Here is an 11,071-nt window from a genome sequence, read left to right as displayed (position 1 = left end):
TGCAGGCGCGGGGACATCGGACAGGATATTAGGTCAAAAAAAAAAGCAAACAATAAATACGTAAGAAACGGAGCGGTCTCGCAATAATTTTAAGGTTACTGTAAAGTGAAAAAATCTGAAATATCATTATTCAAAATAATTGTGGCATCATGTTTGTGTTTTGGTTTCTAGTTGCTTACTATAAGATGGACTTAAACCCAAAGTTGAGGCACCCAACTCCCATAAGTTTCTGAGTTATTGAAGTTTACGTAACAAATTTGGTCTTTCTCCCAAATTCCCATTGCGAAGAATCAAAAGTTGTCGAGACTTCATTTTTGTTTTACAAGTTGTTTATTTATTTGCCTATCGCGAGGCAAAGCCGAATTTCCAAATTTCCAACATATAACAGGAATTTTTCTCAAAAAAAAATCCAAATTTTTTTCAATTTTCGTAAAATAAGGAAAAAAAACATTTTTCAAAATAAGATTCCGGCTGCCCTTTGCATATACAGTCAAATCTGACCTTGCTAGTCTGTTTGCACGTCTATTGGGCTCTAATTTTAAAAATTACACTTCCGTAAACTTTTTGGTTCATCGCAAGGAGAATTTTTAACAAACGACTAAATTAACACTAAAACCCTCATAACTTTGGAACTAATAGGAGTTGGGAGTTCAGCCTGTGGCTGGCTGTCAAAGTTTTTCATAGTAAGCAACTAAATCACCAAACACCAAAGCACTGCCACCTATACTTTAAAAGACCCCCTGTCTGTAAAAAATAAAAGAAAATAGACACAATGACAACCCACGAAAATAAACGGTATTTCTCGCGTGTTCCAACAGAATTATCTTGCATTCAGCGCTAGTGCAATCTTGTGAAATCCATCGCAATCTTATTGCAATCTTGTGAAATCCATCGCAATCTTATGAAATCCGACCACAATCATTGAAATCGCCTGTAATCTAAAGACATCCGGCGCAATCTACGCAATCCTTGAAATCCGGCGCAATCCTGCGAAATCCATGAAATCCCACGAAATCCCGCCTCTTTGCAATCATGTGTTCACCAAAAGGGGAAGTTATTCCCCCCTCGGAAAGAGCACTCTCAGACCTAAATGGATTTTTTTCTCTCTTGCTTACAAAGTTTATTAAGCATACGTAAAATGCACTATTTTCTCTTTAACTATGCACAATTTTGATCATTTAAAGGATAAAATTGTCAATAGATCATGTAGAAATTGAAAAGTACATTGCAAATGACAAAAAGTCAGGTTTAATGGACTAAATACATTATACAATGATCAAAATAGTGCATATCTAAAGAGAAAATAGTACATATTACGTTTGCACAAAGAACTTTGTAGCAAGAGATAAAGAGTCAATACGAGACTGTGTGTGTGTGTGTGTGTGTGTGTGCTGTTGAGTATGAATTCGTGTGTTTCAGGTGCATGCTTTATTATGCACAAAAAAACTATGTAGTAATTTAGTGTAAAGCTTATCATGGAACGAGAAATGCTACATAAAATACCGGAACAACTGTATGAGAGACTTGGTGCGCCTTGGCCGACATTTGTACTTCTAACCCGTAGTTCTTGATATCTCCATCAGTTGGGCCGATCACTCGAATATCCGTTTTTGTTTAGTTTGTAAACAACATTCGTGAAGTTATCAGTTACGTAAATGTTTGCATGTAATTTTAACCCAGCTGAGATACGAAAAAATGTCTTGTGTGTTTTGTGGTATGTTAGTTTGTCTCGGAGAAACGTTACACTGAGCGCGGATTTTAACAGAGAAGAAAACCTGTGGGTGGATTAGTTCAAAATTTTCAAACAGTTTAATTTCACGGGACGGGCCAGTGTTCATTCTCATTCCAGGAACGTGACATCACGTTGAAACGAACAAGACAACATGTCACGTTCGTTTGAGCATTGTGTCACATTCGTTTGGGTGTGAATTGGCCAAAAACCAGCTTGTTTACATTCAAAGGAATGTGAAAGGGGGAAGAAAAGTACAAAAATGCTGTGCCCACTTATCTCTGAGAAAAGGCTTCTTGGACCTTTTATAATGAGTCCATGTAGAAAGAGAACCAATGGACCGATTTTGACGAAACTTGAACTAGTGGCAAGTGAAAACTCTCCACTTTAGGGGTAAACCTGTAGAGCCAAGATTGGGGGTCTTCTGGTTCGACATCGCAATTCTTTTCGTTGTACTTTTCTTTCCCGGTGGTGTACTTTTCTTACCCTTTTCGAGAAGTGCCCAAATCACATATATTTTGGCATCTTGTACGTAATGTGAGGAACTACAAGCATTGAATAGTGATCCATTTCATCAGGAAGGGACTGGATTATAAGTTCACGAGAGCAGAATAGTTGAATCGTCATTTGGAACTGCTGTACAGTGCAAAGTACACGTTTTGTACTTTTCTTCCCCGACCTACCCCTACTGCCACTTGTTCTCTCATTTTTACACACTAACTTACTATGTATATAGTGTTTTACTAAAAGACTATACGTAGTAATTTAGCGTATTACTGCTTCCGAGCTAAGTTTGTTCTAGAACAGCCCGGACCAGTGCGTTAGGCTCGACTAACTAAGCGACCACATAAGCCGATGCCTATCTTCATTCATTGTGCTGTCATCCTGTTTCGTGTATGCGTCCGTAACCTCCGCACCGTGCTTTCACAGTGATTCCACAGTAATTTAGCTTGTTGACGCTCACTCTGACTCCGCACGACTGTTTCACCAGTGAGTTCGCTGCTAACATTTCTTCTCTGCAAAGTAAACAGAGTACACTCTCGTAAGCCCTTACTCACGAATACACTCCCAATGAAGAGTGTGTGCTGAGATGAGTGCGCACCTTCAGCTGCATGTAATGCTACACTCCCACTGAGCTTTTTCTTCGATACGAACAAAAAGCTTGGTGTTATGACGGCACAGCAAAGGAAGTAACATATGGTGATGGAACTAACGATCAATTTCTTTACATTACGAACAAATTTCTCTGCATATTGATAAATTTGTGTCGTAGACAGCTGAGAATTTGCTTTGTTGGCTGAGCTACAGCGAAGCCGGTTCACTCTTTACTTACAAAGATATTTCCCATAATACGAAGGAAATGGCGCAAGCATAAAATGAAGGTGATTTTTCTTCGTATTACGAAAGTTTTTCTTTGTGTCTTACAATAATAACGCTACAAAGATTCGTATTACAAAGGTATATTGCTTCGTATTATGCTTGCGCTGGATTCACTGCAACATACGAATGACATAAGTCAAATTTCATTGTCAGACATTTAGAGTGTTACTAGGGTGGGGTTGAAAAGTATTGTATGTGTGTCCGCACTTCTCCTCCTGAAGGTAGATTGGGAGTGTAGGTGTGCTGTACTCATCGGAGTCACACTGAGTAACTCCACCCCAAGGTGGACCGAAATCTGGGATTGGGTCACGGATTCGGTTCAAACTTTGTGGGTTCAATAGGTACCACTAGGACCTATCAACCCTAAAAGGAAAGTTGGCTAGCTCAAATAGAACCTGAGATATTTGCATTTTTCTAAATTTGACTAATGTAGCGTAAAAATGTCGCTTTCTGATTTTTTCATGGTAAAAGTTGTTCGCTTAGTTCTGGCTTGCATTTCTTCTTTCTAGTCATAAAAAAAGGAGAAAAATGGTGGTAGGCCAAGTTTTGTACGTTGCTTGGTTTGGCCTACTCGAGCAATTTTGTCGAATTCATCGAAACTCTCATACCCAAAATACTCCACCTTGGATTTGACCCTGGTACGTCTCATTTCACTTCTTTTACTCTAATAAACAATTGCTATATAGTCCCTAGCACCAACAATTCCATATAAGCCAGAAAAATCCAAAACACAATTTTTCAATTTTCTACTTATTTTCTACCTATTTTGGGCGCTTTTGTCAAGATTAGGGCTTCTACATGATCTTGGGTGGCAGGAAAGATCCTTCCTGCCCTCAATTTAGATAGTATCAACACAAACAAAGAGACCCAAACTCAAGGTGCACTAAAAATTTATAAGGAAACTGTTTTGAGCAAATTTTGCAAGTTTACGAGGGGTGTGAGGAATTTAAATCGGAGGAAAATGTAATGCTTCAGCCAAAAGTGGATTTGTGGTTCATTAGTAAGCTTTCTCAAGTAGGTTTGGTGCTCTTTTAACCCTGAGAATGTTCCTCCTTGATAATCAGTGTTAAAACCCTGTTTTGGTATAGGGTTGTTGGACTTACAATTTCAACGCATTAACAAAGTAATGATCCATTTATTTAGGTTGTTTGCAACGTGTAAGCTGAACCCCTTAGTCTTAAGTCATCTGGCTGGTCTAAAAAATTTCCAAACCAAATGAAACCAGTCTCAGTCATTGAGACTAAGCGGTTGAACTTATACGTTGCAAACAACCTAAATAAATGGATCATTACTTTGTCAATGCGTTGAAATCGTAAGTCCAACAACCCTATACCAAAACAGGGTTTTAACACTGATTACAGTGCTCCCTCCCTCCAACCTGAGGATTCGGGGGACAAGTCCAGGTTGGAGAGAACAGAAGAAACAGTTGAACACGTGTTGCAAGGGACGGCGAGGGTCGAGCTCGCGCACCGAGAGGCCAATAAAAGCGATCGCGTTGAGGCCCGATGCCGACCACGCATTCTGCCGGGCTCGCCGTGCTACCTGCTTCCTATTGTGGAGGCACCTTTCGGTCCATACCATGGTCCGACGTTTTGGCGACCGTCCGGGTTTATGGCTGCACTCGTCAGACCCCTGTCAGACGGCGAGCTCGCCGAGGGTCGAGGGTACACAGCGAAAATAAAAAAATCAGGCTGGAGGGAGGCAGCTTACAAGGAGGGAGCACTGTATCAAGGAGGAACATTCTCAGGGTTAAAAGGGCACCAAACCTACTTGAGAAAGCTTACTAATGAACCACAAATCCACTTTTGGCTGAAGCATTACATTTTCCTCCGATTTAAATTCCTCACACCCCTCGTAAACTTGCAAAATTTGCTCAAAACAGTTTCCTTATAAATTTTTAGTGCACCTTGAGTTTGGGTCTCTTTGTTTGTGTTGATACTATCTAAATTGAGGGCAGGAAGGATCTTTCCTGCCACCCAAGATCATGTAGAAGCCCTAATCTTGACAAAAGCGCCCAAAATAGGTAGAAAATAAGTAGAAAATTGAAAAATTGTGTTTTGGATTTTTCTGGCTTATATGGAATTGTTGGTGCTAGGGACTATATAGCAATTGTTTATTAGAGTAAAAGAAGTGAAATGAGACGTACCAGGGTCAAATCCAAGGTGGAGTATTTTGGGTATGAGAGTTTCGATGAATTCGACAAAATTGCTCGAGTAGGCCAAACCAAGCAACGTACAAAACTTGGCCTACCACCATTTTTCTCCTTTTTTTATGACTAGAAAGAAGAAATGCAAGCCAGAACTAAGCGAACAACTTTTACCATGAAAAAATCAGAAAGCGACATTTTTACGCTACATTAGTCAAATTTAGAAAAATGCAAATATCTCAGGTTCTATTTGAGCTAGCCAACTTTCCTTTTAGGGTTGATAGGTCCTAGTGGTACCTATTGAACCCACAAAGTTTGAACCGAATCCGTGACCCAATCCCAGATTTCGGTCCACCTTGGGGTGGAGTTACTCCACTGCTAATCTAAGTGTCGGAGTGTACTTGCGAGTACATGTCGATTAGGTAGAGTGTACTGCGTAAGTTTGCAGAGTCTCGCAAAGTTATCTCGTGCGGCAATTACACGTAAGGACTACAATCTAAACGTCTTACAATGAAATTTGACCTATGCTATTTGTATGTTGCAGTGAATTCGGCGCAAGCATAATACGAAGCAATATACCTTCGTTATGCGAATCTTTTTAGCTTTTTCATTAACATACAAAGAAAAACCTTCGTAATACGTAGAAAAACCACCTTCGTATTATGCTTGCGCCATTTCCTTCGTATTATGGGAAATTTCTGCGTAAGACATTTGGAGTGTAGCAGCAGGGACTGAATGTTCCACCGTATTTTTTAAGACCTAAACCTGCCCCCAATGTTAGAAGACCGATGGAGGCAGCAAAAATTCATGACGCGTTTTGAGCTCCAGAGCCGCTAATCAGAACTCGAACCGAGCGTGTGACCCCACCAATGCATTCATTGCTGGGGTCACAAGCCCAGTTCGAGTCCTGTTTACCGACTCAGCTGGACACACGTGTAGAGTATTGGCCGCCTCCACCGGTCTTCTGACCCACTGGGCAATCCTAGAAATTACACTTGTCAGAAACTCCGCTCTTGATGACCATACTGTATCTTGCTTCCTTGACCGCAGTGTGGATCATGCGGATTCCGCCCAGCCTCCTCGCGGCCGTTCTGCTTGGGTCCTCCGATGGGCAGCTGTTAGCGGTGAGGACGACGACAAGGTCGAAAAGTACACCGTGCCAGTGCACCGTGTACACTCTCAGACTGTTATTGACTTTTTATCTTTAGTTAAAGAGTGTTTTACACGGCAATAAAAAGTACTATTCCCTGAATTTTTATGTAAGATTTTGTTCGTTAAATTGAGACTTAAAGTCAGTTTGCTATTGACAAAAATAGTTGACAATTTAGTCTTTATAGTGAACAGTATTGCACATGGTTACAAAGGAAATACTACATATTGCTGCTTTAAAAACTACGTGAGCAAAGGATAAAAAGTGAATAATGGAGAGAAAAAAGTCAAACGAGTCTGAGAGTGAACAGTGTTCTGGTGTGCCACACAGTAGGCGAGGCGGCCTAGTAGTTCTTATCAAATACCCGCATACCAAACCCACTTGTTTCCCCAAATCTAGACAGTGTGTCCCAAAATACTATAACATGTTATTTTACACAACATTTTGGACTAATGAGCACCGTGTCTATTGCTGGAGCAGTAGAGCAGCCAGGTCAACTCTTTTTTACTGAATCAAGTTTACTTTTTTACTACTCGTGAAGGATGAATTGTTTTTATCAAAACAGACAGGAGCTTTCACCCTGAGAAAACCTTACAAACTATTTTGGGCCTTACAAAGAAAAGCAGTTTGTATAACAAAGTATTTTGAGCATACGTAAGCTTACAAAGAAAATACTTTGTAATTTACGAACTATTTCTTCGTATAACAAAGTATTTTAGTTTGTTATACGTATGCTCAAATTACTTCGTAAGGTTTTAAGAGTGCAGTGACAAATAGGGAAATCAATAAAGAACTTTCAAAAAAATATTCAGGTCTCGACAACTTTTGATTCTTTACAAGGGGAATATAGGCCAACGACTTAATTTGTTACATAAACATCAATTACTCAAAAACTACAGGGAGTTGGGTGTCTTACCTTTGGGCTTAAATTCGTCTTATAGTAAGCAACTAGAATACAAAATACAATCATGATGCTACAATTATTTTAGAAAATTATATTTCACATGTTTTTTACTATACGGTAACCTTAAATGGCCTGTCATGATATTTTGGGACACACTGTAAATTTGGGAAACCAAATAGTGTACTTGGTACGCAAGGAGGTTCACAAAGTATAGTATCTTCAGTTTGACTCTGAGGAGAAGCCAGGAGTCCTAAAGGCCCTAAAGGGGCGAACCGCGTCTTGACTTCTGACCGATTTCGGTGCTCATACTAACGACCAAAATGTCCGCCATGCGCTTCCGCTTTCGGCTTGCGTTTTTAAGATTCGTCAGGCAGAGCTTGAAAACGTCTAAACAGTTTGCATCTGACGTTCAAGAACTTTTCAGTTGACTATTTTAGAGAAATGAGGAGCTTTTTAAGGCCTGTTCCAAGCGCCATCAAGTCCCTTGACCTCAAGATGCCCCAAGCAGACGACACAACATCAAAACAAAGCGTCGCTGACGAACAAAATGTCTGCCATGCGTTTTCGCTTCCGGCGTGGCTTTCTAAAATTCTGCAATGAGCTTAGAAACGTCTAAACTGTATACATGCGACATTGAAGCGATCTTCAATCAACTATCATAGAGAACCGAAAAGGTTTATAGAACTTGTTCGAAGTGCTACCAGCGCTCTAGGCTTAACGAGGCCTTCAGCAGACGACACAAAATGAAAACAAACTATGAGGAATTACGCATAAGCATGTGTGTACCAAGTACTAGTCGGTGGTGTCATGGTGGTGTCCACAACGTGAAAGAAATCCAAGCCTTAAAATAATTGGTGTGTGTGCAGGGACCGTACGTTATCGACGTAGAACACGCGGAACCATGCCCGTCCAAGTTGCTTGACCGTCCATTTCCGTTGACAGTAGGTGTCACCAGGTATCGCCACAACCCCCTCGAGAAATATTTTGGCGGAGACTTCACTACGAGTGACACTTTCGACGACAGCGTAAATGTGAGTCTCTGCGCCCTCGCTAACGCTATTTTCCCTGCATTTCTTCCCTCGCCCAGAAACAAGTCTGAATAGGAGGAAAGCGAAGGCACATAGATATAAAGTCAACAACTGCCTGAGAGTGTAGTAAGCATTTCTTCATGAAAATGCGCAATGTTGAGCAGCTCCTTGAGTGTTGTCGCGCACAATTCATTCAATTCCGTGCAATGTCAAGCAAAAAGAAAGAAGTGTGTTCTCTTGCTTCTTCGCAGGGCTCCATGGAGCTCGCGTCCTGGAGCTCTCGCGGGGGCTGGAAGGAAAATGCCTTGGTGATGAAGTTCAAACGGGTGTGCGCGTCGTTCAACACCTACCTCCCGGACGTATGGAACCATGTTCGCAGCCACCTGTATGGGCCCAGCGGCCTCGTTACAGACTGCCCCATACCACCGGTGAGAAAAACAAACCAGCACAGCAGAATGGGCCCTGTTTGGGTTTTTAATCAGGGAATAGAACTGAAAGAACGTCAGAAAAATCTGTGCCCACTCTAAATGTTGTACAGTAAAGATTCTCCATATTATGGTGAAAATGTTCCATATTACGTTTAAAAGAATGTGACAAAATGTCACGTTCGTTTGAGTATTGTGTCACATTCGTTTGGGGTGTGAAGTGGCCAAAAGTCAGCTTGTTCACATTTAAACGGACGTGAGACAATGCTCAAACGAACGTGACATTTTGTCACGTTCGTTTCAACGCGATGTCACGTTCCTGGAATGAGAGTGAACTTCTGTACATGCAAAATACCAGAAAATTTTACACTCAGGGGAAAGGTCTGTATCTGAAATTGTAGGCCGGGCGGGCGCATCAGCGTGTACTATCTGGATCGATCTGGATGATCAACATGTCACCGCGATGTTTGCGCGAGAAAGTAAACATCCTATACGATCCAAATATTTTAAAGCAGCACGAGAACAAAAGTTTACGTTGGTTGTCTGTTGAATTTGAATGTTTAGCTAGTAAGATGATGCTAAATGTTAAAAATTATTTCAATGTGTATTATCCGCTCGCACGTTACGTGTAACAGAACCTTTTCAAAAAAGCGCTACTTCATAGTTTTCCTGCAAATTTTGGTGATAAAGGGCTGACATTCTAAATTTTCTTCATAAGAATATTTGAAGGCTATTAGGTTGTACAGATCAAACAACCTACACTGCAAGAAAAAAACACAACAGAAGTACACAAAATCCTCGCAAAATTTTTATCGGGTATTGATTGTACTTTCAAAGTACAATAATGGTTGTACAAAGTACAATGTACAATGGAATCGGCATGACGAGTGCTCTGCAGTCTAGACCTCGTTGTACTTCCTACAGTCCCTGTACTTTTGTTGTAGTATTCACACTTTTTCTTGCAGTGAACGCGGCAAAGACGGTCCTTGCGTTTTGCCAGGATCTCCCTGGAAATCACCTGTGTGTTCACTTCACCGTAGGATATACGGGAGAACGAGGAAACGTTTCAGGTGTGGGGCCGAACCCGAGACAGTTTAAAGCGTCATGGTATGCACGGCAAAAAAGCTTCCTGCTTTTCCCATGATCTCCCTGGAAAGCGTCTGTCTTTACGAGGGGCTATCTGGGAAAACCAGGAACAGTCTTTGCTGTGAGTGCATGCAACACCATCTTTCCTCAGCGCAGATTGTCGTACTTTTGCAGGGCTCGTACAGCCTTCATAACCTGTCGACCAGTATGCAGTCTATGCCGATCCCAGCGCTGTTCTACGGGCGATGGCGCTTGGATGCTAGAGCCTTCCACAAAGATAAATGCTTCATGTGTGTGCGTGCCATTGGACGAGTCAACCCCAAAGTACCTCCTAGCTCCCAGGGCTAAGCAAGCGTGCTACTGGCAGCCATTGAATCACACTAAATTACTATGTAGGCGTGCCAATGCATGAAATTACACATGCACTTCGTAACGCACAAATTCGTGCGTTCCGAAGTGCATGCTTAATTTCATGCATTAGCGCGCAGAAAAACCTACAAAGTAATTTAGTGTGAATGCGACGGCGAAGTTAGTTTGAGAGTGACAAACGGTGAAAATTTACATTCAAACACCGCACCGCTTTGTCGAATTACTTAGGGTGTGACAAGCAATCAGCAGGCGAACTGCACTCTCAGACTCGTATTGTCTTTTCTCTCTCTATTATTGACATTTAGTCCTTTGCTTACGTAGTTTTTTAAGCACCAATAATATGTAGTATTTCCTTTGTAACCATGTACAATATTGTCCACTATAAAGACTAAATTGTCATCAGTTATTGACTATTTTTTAAGTCAATTGCGTATTTGACTCTTTGTCAATAGCAAATTGACTTTATGTCAATATAACGAACGAAATCCTACATATATATTGAGGAAATAGTACTTTTTATTGCTGTGTAAAATACTCTTTAACAAAGGACAAAAAGTCAATAACAGTCTGAGAGTGTCACATTAAAACGAATGTGACACAGGTACCGATCGTCATATTTCGTGTCACATCCAAGCGAATGGACACCCATGTACTGCCACGCCACATTCCTTTGAATGTGACGTGCCCAATTTGTCACGTTCGCTTAAATGAGATACGCCAAGATATTCAGATTGAGGGGTGTTACGTTCTTTTTAATGTGACAATTCGGCCGTCCTGTTTAGCGACTCTGGAGCTCAATACGCCTGAGATTCTGGCCGCCTCCACTGGTCTTCATGCCCACTGTACGTACAGAG

Source organism: Thrips palmi, unplaced genomic scaffold (genome assembly GCF_012932325.1).
Source record: "Thrips palmi isolate BJ-2018 unplaced genomic scaffold, TpBJ-2018v1 HiC_scaffold_18, whole genome shotgun sequence".
Lineage (NCBI taxonomy): Eukaryota > Metazoa > Arthropoda > Insecta > Thysanoptera > Thripidae > Thrips > Thrips palmi.
This window is presented reverse-complemented; position numbering follows the sequence as displayed.